At 38.4% G+C, this 15,519-nt stretch overlaps 1 long non-coding RNA gene across 2 annotated transcripts in view; it reads right to left on the reverse strand.

Annotated features, from left to right (window-relative positions):
• Positions 1-15,519, reverse strand: part of LOC136854082 (uncharacterized) — a 51,113-nt gene that overhangs the window by 29,922 nt on the left and 5,672 nt on the right. The window lies entirely within an intron of this gene.

Below are 15,519 nucleotides of genomic sequence, written 5' to 3' on the forward strand. Positions count from 1 at the left end.
TGGAGTTGATAAATCAGTCCCCTATACTTCATTACCATGTAATAAATTTTAAGAATTTGTTCAGATATTTGTTAGAACTAATAAAAGCACCAGTCCCCTATACTTCATTACCATGCACTAAATTTTAAGAATTTGTTCAGATATTTGCTAGAACTAATAAAAGCACCAAGTGAAAAGATGTTTAGGATTTAGTGTATCATCCAGTAAAATAATTATATTTAGTGTATCATCCAGTAAAATAATTATAAGAATGTAGACTGCAAAAGTATCAGTAAATTTACTTGTAATTCTTGGTAGACTTTTTTGCAACATTGAAGAAGATAGGCAAAGAAACGTGTTGCCAAGTACTATTTGTTCCAATGAAATATCAGAAAATTTAAATGAATTGTCTTTACAGTATAATTCATCAGGGTCTACAGCATATCTGTTTCATGATGAAAGTTATTCATTAATTACCAAACAGTGCTAAGAGTTAAGGAAGATTTAACAATCAATCAAGTTATCATTGACAAAAATATCTGTTAAACCTTTGTTGTTATTCTGCAGTCATTTACCATTTATCCTTACAATTGTTAGAAACACCTTAGTGTTTTTTGTGCAATCAAAGCAAGTTAGATTTATAATTTAATGAAATGTAGCGACAAGTTCACTTAATGCTTTCAGTTTTCAATATTTTGATGTGTGTTTACAGTATTAGACCGTGCATGTATTAATGCCAGTCTCTGTCCTTTACTTTGTTTTAAAGATTTAGTTGAAAGGAAAACTGTGGAATGGTGAATAGTGCAGTGCTATGTCTCTGCTTAAATGCAGCAGCTTTACTGAACTCAGTATGGGTTTAAGAAGTTCCCATCCTTTTTATAATTGTGAAGCTTTAAGTTTGCTTTGATTTTATATCCATGAGTAAAGTAATGGTACAAAGTAAACAGAGCAGCAAAGCTTCATTTGTATTTCTTTTCTCTTCCAAACTATGCTTGTGCATTATGTATCCATCTTATTATCATGGATATTTTGTATCTAGTATTGTTGTATAATCACTGTATTATTCACTCTTCTTTTCAAGTGGCCTCAGTACAGGAGAGGTTCCAACTGCCATTAATTCTCTTTAGCTTTGATGTAGCTAAAGAAACAAGTACTGTACTCAATGTATTTTATTTCATAACTTTGGATAATCTTCAGAGCTTTAGGGATTTCATCCTGAGGCTTGAAAGTGATGTAACTGTTAGTCTCAGAATGGGAGTGAAGTGGATGGTCTTGTACATAGTATGAATGATTCTGGTTCTTATGTCAGTTCCTAGAATAAAGCTATATTGTTAGGTAAATAAACCTGCAACATTAGGAAATAGTAATAACTAACATAGCCCAATACAACACATATTACCACCACATATATCTGGATATGAAGGAAAAGTCTGTTGTGCCAAATAAAGCCATACCCTTTCTTTGCTTGAAACTTTTAGTACATAATGTTCTTGCAGTGTGGGATCATGTTGAATTTTGTTTGTCACATTTTCCATTTCAGTATGAAAGTAGTTGAGGCATTTTGAGATAAAAATTGTTCAAAGCAGGCCTTTGCACAATCTTCATTATACAGTTCAGAAAGGTATTTTGCTAGTAAACAGTATATATTTCTGATAAATGACTTGACCTCAAACAAGATAGGTAAATTTTTCCTCTATATTTGAACAAAGGACGACTCAGTAGGCAAGTGATCCTAATGCAAATTTACCTTCAGTAGATAAGTAAGTAGTTGGTGATTTGCAATAAAATTTTTTCTCTGTATATTTGTTGTGGGTAACATTACAGTATTTGAAAAATAGTCTGGATGATAGTTTACCATTAATTACTAATCAGGCCTTGAAATTTTATTTCAGTGGTGGGTATTTAAATATTTTTGACACAGCAAGTGTCAAGGTATATGTGACTTTTATAGATTTAAAAGAAACTCTGGAATATTAAAAATTTTTACAAGAAAATGACAGAGTAAATTTTACCCTTTCACCTTTTTTACTTATTGTAGAATATAATTGATTGTGATTGCAATTGGACTACATAGGATTTATGGGGAGATGTGCCATTATTGAGAACTAGTCAACATGGTTAAAGCAAAAAATCAAATTCCTTACCAAGTCATGAATAGTGTAGCTTTTGCATAGGCCAGTAACTTACATTAAGATATAGCACTTTAGCAAGGAAGGGAGGAAGTTGGTCTAAAATGGCAAGATGGCACGAACATAAAATAATTAAAAATGCTAAAGTAAGTACATGGACTGTACTGTATATTACTAACTCCAAATAATTTATATATATATATATATATATATATATATATATATATATATATATATATATATATATATATATATATATATATATATATACATTGAGTTTGAATTAATGTATATGTAAACTGTACTTTTCATTATCTCTACAAAATGTTTTGCCATGATTCATTCACTTTTGATGCTCAATAGTGATGGACAAATTCAAGTAGCTTTGCTTCAATGGGTTAGTAAAGAGTATTGATAAGTTTATGTAAGTCTCTGAGGAGCTATGAGTACTTGATTCATTTTGGAAGCAAATGGGACCTGGGGCTGTTTTTCCTCTGTACCCTGGGATGTTCAAACAAATTTAACACTGGAATATGTTATGCAATCATAAATGTTGCAATTTATTTTGTTGCCATATAGTACGGCATTAATAGTGAATAGTTTATTGTAATGATTGATAATACTGTATACTCATTAAGTTGTTGGACTTGCATGTCATCAGTTCTGTATATGAAAATTGTATTTAATTTTTCTATGACATATTCATTAACCTCTGGAAAGCTGATGTACAATACTTTTCATTAAGGGTAGATATTTGTAAAATAGTGTAAATACTTTATAGAAATCTTTTTAAACTGAACTAGTTGGATTTTGTGATGCTCGATCATACCCTTAATTAGACGGATAATAGTAATGGCAAATAATACTTCATTGCTATAAAGTTGAGACTTATTGAGCAGTCATGAAATAAATTATTACTGATATTATTGTGTTATTAACCATGTGTGTTTTGTATCTTCAAATGAACATCAAATTGTACCATATTTTAGTTTTTCTGATTTATCAATCAAGAAGTTTACTTGCCCACAAAATAATTATTTGTATCTTAAATATTTTCTATAATTTTTTGTATCTTAAATGTCAACTCATTTGAAAAATTTTATTATTTCTTCCCCTTTCCCCAGGTTTTTCTTATCTAACATTGAATTTAAGAGCTCAAAACGAGGTTTTGATTTGTGCTAGTAATTTATTTTTCTTTAGACTTATTAATTTCCTTTGCATAAGTCAGTCTTTTGGTTCTCTCCATGAACAGAGCAGAATAAAGAATCAAAACCATACGAACTACTCCAGTATAAAAAATAATTGCAAGCAAGATAATGAACTACAACAGCAATCATGTGTGTTTGGATCCAAATATTTTCTTTTCAGTTACAGTTACTAAATAATCAAGGAGGCAAATCAGGAACCGAAAGTGAATTTGTTCCTACACGGACACAAACACTACACCTTTCATGTATGGAGTATCCTTCCACACATATGCTAAACCAGCAGTGTACTGATTAAACAAGGTTGGTGTCCAGGTGGTGATGGGGAAGTGGGGATACTCAATCTCACCCAATAGACATCACCCATTGTCATTCCAGCTGTTTCAGACTTGCTTCTTGCGCTCAGTCTTTTTACGTGTGCTGGCAATTTCTAATGTGTGTCTACAAGACACACAAGTGCTTTCTTATGTGACTTCTGTTCCTGAAAGTATACTTGTGGTTTTTTCAGCACTTCTGCAGTTTTTGTTGGTTTTTGCTCAGATTGAGGGCAGACAAGACCAACCATCTCTTAAATTGAGGTTGACCTTGTCATCGATTTTGCCTTGAATGTTGCAGCATGTAATGAAGGGTTAATCAGCAGCTGTGTCGTTCTCTGACTTATATGTCCATAATATTAACTTTTCAGGCATTCATGAACTGAAGTAATTCCTCATGGTTACAACGATCTCGGCTTTATAGACTCTTGCATTGGGAAAGGGTTTTTCAGCTGCAGTAGTCCTTCCTGGTGAGCCTCCTGTAATGGTGTGACTTGGTCTGCAGCTCATGACTAGACCAACCCTGTGGTGCAAGACAAGTAGGACCAGCAGAAGGAAGGGTAGGAGAGCCATCAGTGCTTTCCTTCTTTGTCTTATGCACCTATACCTCGACCTTGCTGTCTTTTCCCACACAGGCGGGCATCTTGCAATCCATCCATCCATCATTGGACAATTGTCATAGACAGGTGAGCAGAGCTACTTTTCTGCAACTCTGTGGGGGATACTCAGAGAGAGGGTTGCGCAACCCACTCAATCTGTAGGGTTCACACAGCCTGTTTGCTAGCTGTGTACTGTACCCAGTCTAAAGATTATTTTTGCACTGGCTTGGGAAAGGTTCTTCTCAGCCTTCTTCAGGAAGTTTTTGGGGTGAACCTCCATTGGTTTTGTGCTTGAGATGTTCATGCTCTCTGGAGCATATATGGTCTGAGCAGTTCTTCTCCAAGGAGAGTTCTTTGAACTCTTCCTTTTCTTGTGAGAGTGGTGGGTAGGGGAGTTTGAGGAGCAGTGCCAGGGCTTGTTCCTCTCCTTTCTTGGCTTTTCTAAGCACTGCGCAAGGGAGTGGCAATGTTTAAGTTTAAACAGAATTCTGTCAGATCTCCTTCCTTGGTTAAGGGAGAAGCAGCATGGTCCTCCAAGGATCAGTTCCATCACCTGTAGAACACTTGACTGAGTTGGCTATTCTCTTTCCCTAACTTCTTCGAAGAGTGACATACAAAGTGCAAGCACCTTTTCTTGAGTATGGGACATCACAAGGAGGAGGTATCCAAATGCCATCTTCTCGCTACAGAAAGTAATCTCCAAAGACTAAGAGTCCCCTGATAGTGCGGATGACCCTCTAACCTGCTAATGAGCTCACAACCTTAGGGGTGCTAGGCCCTCTCTCGCCTTCCTGAACAACTTCTTGGTCCAAAAGGTGAGGGTGGCAGTCTGGCATTGTCAGACTACTTCCACTTCATTCTACTTGAAGGATGTCATCCATAGCTCATCTGAGTGCTCTGGCTAGAGTATGTGGCTTCCGAGGGGAGAGGTGGTGTTTGCACTTACCCATTTTCTCTCCTATGATCCATACCTGCAAACATTCATGCCAAAGTACAAGCTGGACCTGAATGAGTACAGGTAAGTGACACTATGAGCCTGTTTTACTAATACAGAATGCAAGCCCTCATCTCCACTTCTGTAATGGGGTGGAGGCAAGGTGGAACCTTTTATCCATAAAAAGGCTTCTGATCATCAGTCTTCCACTCCTGTGAAAGGATACTGTACCAAGTTCTTCGGGATTAGTCTGATGTGATTTTGGTCTGTAACATGCAGAGCATGGATAGAGGGAAGCACCATTCCGCCCTCTGGGGTGGTGCTAGCAGAGCAGCACCTGTGCCCTTTTTCATGCAAAGGTGCTTAGCCTTAATCATGGGCACTACCTCCCTCCTAAGTAGTCTCCATATCTGAAAGGCGTAGTGTTTGTATCCCCTAAAAACATATGCCAAATTTTTAATTTGTATTTTTCTTAGGCACACAAACTATACCCTTTCATATGGGAGGTAGCACAGCTCATCCACCCCACAGAAAGGACAATGGCTAATATCAGCTGGGTGAGAGTGGCCTCCCTTCTTTCCCACTCTCCACCTGGGTAGCCTTGTTGAGTTGGAACAGGCCAGTCCAGGGCAAGCAAGGATGGACACTCCATTATGAAAGGCTACAGTTTGTTTACCTATGAAAAATATAAATTACTGTAAAATTTGGGTATTTTGGTGATCCATGTACAAAACTGTAAATTATTTTAAAAAAAAAGCTATCATTTAGAAGAGATTCAACTTTCCGAGAAGTAGTTGCCCTAAACTAAATTAGCAAGGCATTTTTAGCTTTTTCCCTCTTCTTTTTCTTTCCCCATCAAGATCTATATTTAGAAGAGGACAGTACAACTTAGAATTCCAAGTAACTGAGTCCAATTTTTTTGAACTAACAACCCTCAAGACAACAGAAGCACTATGTATATCTAGATATTGTCTCTACGGTGGTTTGTAACGGAGAGGTTCATCTGTCCTTTATATGTAGTTTCAAGGTAGGCTTTGGAAATTACCTAGAAATATTCTATCAATTCATGTCACATGATGAATAACTTAACTACTGATGACCACTACTGGGAAACGAAAAATTCTGAAGACTCCCCCCTTCAAAGAATTCTGTCATATAAAAGACTAAGAGGCCCATGAAAATAACATAAAAATAAAAAATAAGATGCCTGACCAAATTTGGATTCATTTCAATTACATTTCAAGAACTATAATTGATCAGATCCTGGTTCCCAAAACAGACAAAACTTATCTCCAGTAAAACGCAAAAATTTCTTACTAAAAAGATGGCCATCAAAAGATAGGTCTTTTGGACAGACGAAAGAAAACAAATGTTTAATAAAAACAAATACAGTTCAACAGTCAGAAAACTATTTGTAGGTCCCAAAAATCAATAAGGAATACCAATGTATTTCAAAACATAGGCACAGTGAACAGTATTCAAGGCCCATTAGTTTTACCCTAACAAGTAAATTAAGGTGGACCAGTCAACAAAAATATGGTAGATGATTCCCTACAAGATTGAAATATACAATGTCCAAAGTAAAAAAAAATGGGAATGTTAATAAAGATAGTTCCAAAGTTTGGTAAAAACAGTGAACTATACCCTAACAGTCCAAAACTCCTTCAATGTAAAATCTGCTAGAGGTATGGACAAACAAACAAAAATGCCACAAACAATGACATTTTCATATTAAAATTGAGTTATACAGTATATACTTACCAAATAATTACATAGCTAACGTATCTACCTCGCACTGAAACTTTTTTTCAAAATTTGCGGTAGCACTTCTTTTGTTCATTTTCATGTAGGTGATGGCCCTGCCACTACCAAGGGAAGAAGGATCAACCTGGCAGCCATTATTCAATTTGTTTGTGCCCTCATGTCCATAAGAGAGGAGGATGGCGGGCTTTGACTTTGTAATTACTTGGTAAGTATATATAAACCTTAATTTTATTATGAAAATATCATTTCCATATAGGTTACTTACCAAGTAATTACTTAACTGAATCCCACATTGAATGGAGGTGGGATACATGGACATAGTCTACTCCAAAACATTAAAGCATGATAATTAGTTTGAAATAGAAAAATCTACCAGCATTGTATGCAATGCTTGTTGTTTCCTTACCTGGTAAGAGAGCTACTGCAGGTGAATACTGCCTCTGGTTGCTCATCTTAACCCATAGTGGTGTGGCTGTTGAGCTGTGGAGGGCCTCTATTTAAGTGGGAGCTTTGTAGTGGAGGATATGCCTGACAAAGCACACAATAAGGTGTCCTTGCTCTGGACACAGTACCAACATTAGGAAAACCAGACAATGCTGTCACCTACACTGGAAAAAACTAATTAAAAACCAAACCTATCCACTAAGACTGGTGGATACTCCAGGTACCTTGTACCCCCAGGCTCAACAAAACTCAAAACCCTACACCAAGACAAAAAGATAGTAGAAGAAAATGAGTGCTTCCAATGCTACCTGGATTATCAAAACATTGATAATCCAGGGCTCCACTCCTCTTATCAGCCACCTCTCCCAAAACTCTAATAGTCTGGCTCCTACAGGCTCATGAAATTTGTTGGTTTGGCAGAGCTCTTCTTGATGGGTCTGGATGAAAGGCGGACATTTGAGCAGGACCTGAATGGCGTCCAAGATTTCCTTCCACGAAATGGCTGTTACTGGAGGGACGAGGTGGTCTTAGCTTGAAAAGAAGAGTCCTTGGAACCCCTAGGTGACTAAGTCAGCAAGTCTTGAGTCGTCGCCTTTTGTAAGTCCGACGCAATCTCTTTCACAGCATCCTGAGGGAAGAGAGGATTCTTGTCAGGGGCGAGAACAGCAATGCGGACTTTTGGGTCTGGGTAACCCCCTTAGAAACAAAGGAGCACCAGAGCTCTCGTTTCTTCAGCACCCCAAAAGTAATGAGGGCAGAGAGCTCTAGAGAACCAGCTCTAGCAGCTTTGTCCACACAGGACAGAACCCCAAGCCAGCCAGAGGCCATATCCGAAGCGAGATCTTGATGGTCCTCAATTTTCTTGGCCAATGCACCCACAACCCAATCAAGGAAACTGAGGACTTTGAACTTCAAATACCAGACAATCCAATTCTATGGATGTAAAATGCTTTTGGCTGATGAGAAAGCAGATCGACGAGACAAGTCAATAAGACTGAAGAAATTCTCTTGGGAGGAGGCAGCAACTCCCAGAGGAGGAGCCTCTCTGGTCACGTAGGACAAGTACCTCCTGCAAACAAGACGAGAAGGAGGAAAAGCGAAAGATGCTTTACTTTACTCTCTTTTGGCAGAAAGCCAGTCTCCCATCTCCTTAAAAAACTTACAGTATTAGAGGAGGATGAATAGACCACCTTGGGGAGGTGTGTCCTGTCATCCAGCTGGTTCCTCATTAAGAACATCGATGCACGCGAAGGAGCAGCTGGGGCAAAAAAGGAAGGAAAATTCGCCATCAAATATCTCAGCAGGGCAGCATATGCCAAAGGAGAAGCAGGTTCTGGGTCAATCTCTTCTTCCAAGGAAATAGGAGAAAGGTGGTCATCCTGAGCAGGTTTAGGAGTATAAGGAGCTTTCTAAAGTAAGTCCATAATCTGAGCCAACTGTTGTTTAATTGGAGCCAGAGCAACTTCGTCAGGGTCCAAAGGTGAAGGACAAAAAAGGTGATGGGCACTCAGGAGCGGGCGCTGGGCACTCAGGTGGGGGCAAGTACTGGGCGCTTAGGAGTCAGATGTGGGCGCTCAAGAATGGATGTTGGGCACTCAGGTGAGAGGGTCTCCGGACTGTCCCAGGGAGACACAGGTGGGCGCCGATGGACGGGGACAATAACAGAAGAGTCCAAGGAGAAACTACAAAAAGGTCTGGGACTGTTAGGAGTCCGGTTATAACGCTTCACAGGCAAGGGTCTGGATGCCGACCATGGTCTTCAGAAGGGCGCTTAAGGGGCCAGGAAGAGTCCGGATAATGTTTGCGGCGTTTCTTGTCCACACAGTAGTCATCTGAAGAGCTGGAGGACAACGGATGTATCTCACTGGACAAACCTTTCCAGTGGCTGTCTGCCGACACCTGAGAGGTACAACGGGTGTGGCTGACAAATGCAAGGAATTTCGTCAATGCATACAGTAATGATGATTCACAAAATTTCCTTAACTTGCTTCCTAAACTTGACATTTGCTGTTGGTTGGCTGAAGTTTGGACATTCACATAGGCAGTCCCTGGGTTACAGCGGGGGTTCCACTCCTGAAGTGTGACGTAAACTCAACACCACACAGTAGTAAAAAATTAATAAAAATGAGAAATAAAGTGATGACAGCCTTACCTTTAATCCTTTGGTTGTCTTGAAAACTTCCCAATTGATTCACCCTGCTCCTGGTGAGGTAGGCATCCATGATCTTGTAGAATTTCCACCAAAAATGTACAAATATTACGTCGCTTACAGCGCCCCGTAAGACTGTAACGATGTAACCTAAGAACATCCGCTGTAAGCTCGGAACGGCATAAGCAGAGACCGATGTTACCCAGGAACTGCCTGTACTGTATTATACCACATAAATCATAGTACTGTCATCCAAAGGCATGAGCGATATTCAAGTAGCACGTCCCACAACTGAAGACAACTCAAGCGATATACTTCAGGCCCTGGACCATAAAGTTGCTTCATGAACCTGAGATAATGGAAGAACTTAATCTGGTTATCTATAGGGGTAAGGGTGGTAGATTAATACACTAATCCCTCTTGCCAAAAAGGTCTAACAGTGGAGGACCTTCTAGACTACATATTGGTTCCCTAGCCATTCTTGAAAAGCCTCTAGCTCACAAGACAGATGATAATTTCTACATGGTCACATGTAGGCATTTGGAGGTTTTGATGTAATCTTCTCAAATGCGACTGTCTAAGATCTTTCCTGATTGGTAGAAGATGAAGAGCTACTGCCAGGAAAGGTTGCTCAGAAAACCATTCCTTTTGGGACCAATGAGAGCTAACATCACCTTGAGATCTCAAGCTTGAGATCTCAAACTCTCAAATTTGTAGAAAACTTTCATCAAGAGTATAAATAGTTGAAAAGCATATGGGTCTAGATTTGACCACTCTAGAAGAAAGGCATCAAATATCCATGCCAGAAATCCTGGTCTGAAGCGCATTGAACTGGGAGTTTTTCATTATGGGCAGTTGTGAACAGATTAATGTTGAGGGCTTGCCAAAGGTTCCACTACTTCTAACATTCATGCAGATGAAGAGACCATTCTGACAGAAGACGTGTCCCATCCTGCTGAGCTGGCCTATAATAACCTGTTCCATGTTTTTCCCCTGGGACAAGCTGTGGTAGGAGAATGATTAATGGACTCTGTCCAAAGGAGTTTTTCTGCTAGTTTAAATATTTTTCTTGATTTGTACTTCCTTATGTAAGAAAGAGGGGTTGAATTATTGAAACAGACTGTGACTGTCTTGTCTCCAATTAGATGTTCTGCTTGCATAAGACCTTCAAACCTGCCAAAAGCTCAAAGTTGTTTGTATGCATTATGTTCTCCCATACAGTCCAACGCCCCAAGATTTTGATGTTCCCTCGAATGACTCCCCAACTTGACCTCTCCGTGACTGAGGACAACATGAGGTCTAGGCTCCAGGGGTCTAGAGGCAGACCCATCAACAGTCTTCACCAATCTCCCCATTAATGAAGAGAAGGTAAAAGATCTGAAGAAATTACGATTAAAATTGAGTCTGGAAGGCAAGACCTGACCTGACCCAAGTGACCCAAAAGAGGTAGCGACTTCTCAGCTCAAAGCTTTTAAGGATCAAGATTCTCTCATCAGTAATAGAAAACTATACCAGTCTCTATCTGAAAACCCCAAAAAGAAAGAGTTTATTTTCATGCCAAGATAAACAATTGACTGGGTCAGAAGAAGCAGACACTCATCAAAATTTAACATATTTCCCAGCACAAAGGCCAGACGCAGAAAACAATCCTTCACCCTGAAGATTGCTTGAAATGAGTTTGTGAAGACTAACCAATTGACATAGTTTAGGAGAACTCAGCCTCCTAGCAGATGACTCCCTCCAGCTAACAGAGCTGAAACATAAGAGAATACACATGGTGCCGAGCTTGGACCAAAACACAGAGCTTTGTATTGAAGACCATCACTTTGAAGATAAAGCAAAAATACTTCCTAGTCTGATGATGGATCAGGACAAGGAAGTACGCATTCTGCACATTGACAGAAAACACCCAGTCACCCTTCCGGAAGGCTGCTAAGGCCAAATGAATGACTCCATCGAAAAGGGAGCAAAATGAGCAAACGAGTCTAAAATTGTCCACTACTAGTCTCCAGTCCCCTGAGACCTTGGCAACAAGAAAAAAATCAATGGTAAAACTCTGGTGACCAGTTTGAAATTGGCTTGATCTCCTTCTAAACTGAATTTCTCTGTGTAAACAGGAGTGGAAAAATGACAAAAGGTAAAAAGTATCCTTCTCTTAGAACCATCACTACCCAAGGCTCTTCTCTGAAGCTTTGCCAGACACTCCAAAAACTCTGTAAACAGCATCTTACTTGACCTTGAGAGTTCAAAACATTGGTTATGGTTGCCTTTGCAATTCTTTCACTTAGAATGTGACCCTTATCACCTTGAAAGAAGTTGCTGAAGTGGAAGAAGTCGTAGGAGGTTTGTGTTGATATTCCACATAAAACTTTTATGCAGGAAAGGGTGCAAACACAGGAAGTCCGATGAGACGTGCCAAGAACAGCTATTGATCATTGAGGTGGAGCTACTTTATAAGATAAATATGAACGCAACTCTTCTTGATAAAAAGCTGAATCTTGAACTGAAACCGCCAACCTTCTGACGCCTTAAGTCTGAAACCCCATGCAGGCCTGCTAACTTTGTAGCTGCAGCCTTCAACTCAGTACTGCGAAAATGTACACCAACCACTCTTTGCTGACAAAACCAAGTCAAGGTTGACTGTTCAATGTCCTCATGACAGGATTTTGCAGTTACACTGGATGTCTTCTTCCCAGTGTCACTGCATACTTCAGCTTGTCCTTGGCATTCTTGATATCCTGCAAGGTTGGCTGTGCAATGCCATGCAGTACTCCTCCATGATAAGTGCCAAAGACCATCCTGTTTCAATTCTCCCAACAATTTCAAGCTTTTTCTAAAGGGTCAATATTTTCTTCACCCTCATGGGAGGAGGTGGAGCCATGCAAAAGATGCATAGCACAAAACACAGAATAAAAAGTACCTGCAATGCAGCAGGCCCTGCAACAAAAGCCAAGTGTTGCAAGGAAAAAGTACAGCAAGGACTCAACCACCATTAAAAAAACCAACTGATCACTCACAACTGGACCGAGGTAAAATGCTCTTTGTTACCAAGTGCACTAATACTTTCCTAATGTAGCCAATTACAGAAAGATAAGTTTATGACTTATGTCTATCAACCATTAAAATGCAAAAAGTCTCAATGCCATGTTATGACATATGAATTTCCACCAACTGTCGGAAAGCTTACAAAAAACACAAGTGCTTGCCCACCAAGGCACCTTCTACCATATGCTACGGAACTGATGACATATTCAATTCAGCCAATTAAAAGTGATAAACAAATTGGCATATGACGTGTCAAGTGATGTGCTTTTAAGTCAACAACAATCATGGAAGCTCTCTCTCTCTCTCTCTCTCTCTCTCTCTCTCTCTCTCCATTACAATTTTTATTACTTTTTATCATTTTATAAAGTGAAAGTTATGAGAAAACAACAAGAATTCAAAATGAATAAAAAATACAAATGAGAACAGTATAAAGTAAAAATGAGAAGGAAAAGGAGCGTGCATGTGTTAGGTACACTATTGTATGTAAGGAGTTCCCTAGTGTGATGCTGAATCCTCTCTCTCTCTCTCTCTCTCTCTCTCTCTCTCTCTCTCTCTCTCTCTCTCTCTCTCTCTCTCTCTACATTGTGCATGATTACAATATTTCATTACAAGTTAATATCCTTTAAAATGTGAAAAATGATTAAAAAAAAATGGCATTTTCAACGATCGCAAAAGCTCTTAAAAAGTCAAATGCTTGCCTACCCATCTCCACCCATCCCTCCTCGGCCTGGGAAACTCCTTCCCCTCCCAACCAATCCCCCATTAACCCTTTCTCAGACTGTTTATGCCTGTGAGCAGTGTTACTAACACTTCTCTCCCATGCAGCATTGCCAAAAGCTCTTCTCACATCCCACCCTGCCTTCCTAATCGGCCCCCAACCATGGAAATTTTCCCCGGTCTCCCTTCCCCCCAAAATCCTTTTTCAGCTTGTTTATACCTGTAAGTAGTGTTACCAACACTTCTTGAGGCCTGTAAAGCATTGCCAACCATCGGTTTGTTTCAATTTTTATGAAATTTACATTATGTACATAAATCTTTGGTTCCATTGGACCAAGTGCTTGCAGAGAAGGGCAAATGTGGATATGAAAAATGTTGATAATTGAGGAATTATTGTATATCTATGTACAGTATGTATGTATGTATACATACATACATATACTGTATAGTGCTACGACAGCAGCTTTAGGATATGGATTAAGTTTTGGTGTTTCTGACAGTAACCTAGACTATGTTGACATTCCAAAATCATTTTGTTATTTGGAAAAATTTAGTCAAAATTTATGTCCTGATGACATCAATATTTGTAAAGGTATTGTGTACGGTGCTATGGCCAAGCCCTCTTCCCCAAATGTTCCTGTACGATTTCTCCAGGCATACAAAAACCTTAAAAAAGACGAAACATTGCAAGTAACAAAGGCAGATAAGTCTAATGCAGTGGTAATAAAAGTGACAACGTAAATAAAATAATGGCATTATTGAATGACAGTGAAACTTATATGAAACTGAGGTCAGATCCCACACAGACAGTTACCTCTCATTTTAGCAAACAAATTAAGTCCATTTTAAAGGGCTCTGACCATTTAATTAAACAGTTTACCACTCAGTGCTCCTCCCTACCATATCTCTACGGTTTAGTCAAGACACACAAAATCAATAACCCTATCAGACCAATCATTAATTCAGCAGGCTCAGTTTCGTAACATTTATCTAAATGGGTTGTAAAAGTTCTTACATCTTTGGTAGGGAACATTTCTGATACAAATATAAAAAAATAATGTCAACTTTATAGACAAATTGAATAGTTTGAATTTGAAATTTGATTTTACTGTGGTTACTTTTGATGTTGACTATTTATTTACAAAAGTGCCTGCAGATGATTTACTGGAATTTTTAGAGGAGGAATGAGAAAGTTATGATATTCCTTTAACTGTAGCAAACCTCACAAATCTCATAAAGTTATGTATCAAAGATAGTAAATTTTTTTTCAATGGGGAATTTTTTTGTACAAAAGTTCATTATGGATATGGGTAATCCCTTATCTCCTGTCCTTAGCAATATTTACATGGAATTTTTTTAGACAAAATTCTTACCAAGAATTTTGCCAAAAAGTTATATGGTTTAGGTGTGTGGATGACATTTTCTGTACCTGGCCAGTTCACGAAAATCTCCAGGAATTTCTTGTTAAGCTAAATAATTTAGTCCCTTCCATAAAATTTACTGTAGAGGAAGAAAGAAATTGTAATTTGAATGTTCTTGATGTAACTGTCCATAGACATGACAGAAATTTCACCTTTCCAGTCTTTCGAAAATCAACTGACATTGCCTCCTTTGTTCATTAGTATTCCAATCACCATCAATATGTTGAATTCTCTGTCTTTTCTGGAATGTTCTTAAGGGCTTTACGTGTTTGTAGCCCACAGTTCACTGATGCCGAGCTCAAAACTATTTATGATATTGCTTTGAAACTTAAATACCTAAGGACCTTTGTAGATGTAGCATGGAAAAGAGCCAGGAAAACATTTTACCTAACTAATAACAAACTTGAATTCAGCAAGCATAATATTCTCAAATTACCGTATGATGAAAGGTTTTTACAGATCCCTAGAATTTTAAAGGTTTTCAACATAAATGTTGTTTTCAGTAATTTTAATGTTAAGAGTTTAGTAATAAAAAATTCTCCTAAGGATGTTTCTGGCTGCATCTATGAAATTCCTTGTAAAAAGTGTGACAAAATATATTATGGACAAACTGGAAAATCACTTTCACAACGAATCAAACAACACGAATATTCTGTGAGAACTGGCCAAATATCGAAAGCATTATTCATACACATGAGAGATTTAGATCATCCTATTAACTGGAGTAAAGTAAGATCTTTAGTCCCATGCAACGACACAGTTAAAAGGAATACCACTGAATCTTGTTTTATCAAGTCAAATAATGAAAGTCTTGGTTTG

The sequence above is a fragment of the Macrobrachium rosenbergii genome, chromosome 28 (genome assembly GCF_040412425.1).
Source record: "Macrobrachium rosenbergii isolate ZJJX-2024 chromosome 28, ASM4041242v1, whole genome shotgun sequence".
Classification (NCBI taxonomy): Eukaryota; Metazoa; Arthropoda; class Malacostraca; order Decapoda; family Palaemonidae; genus Macrobrachium; species Macrobrachium rosenbergii.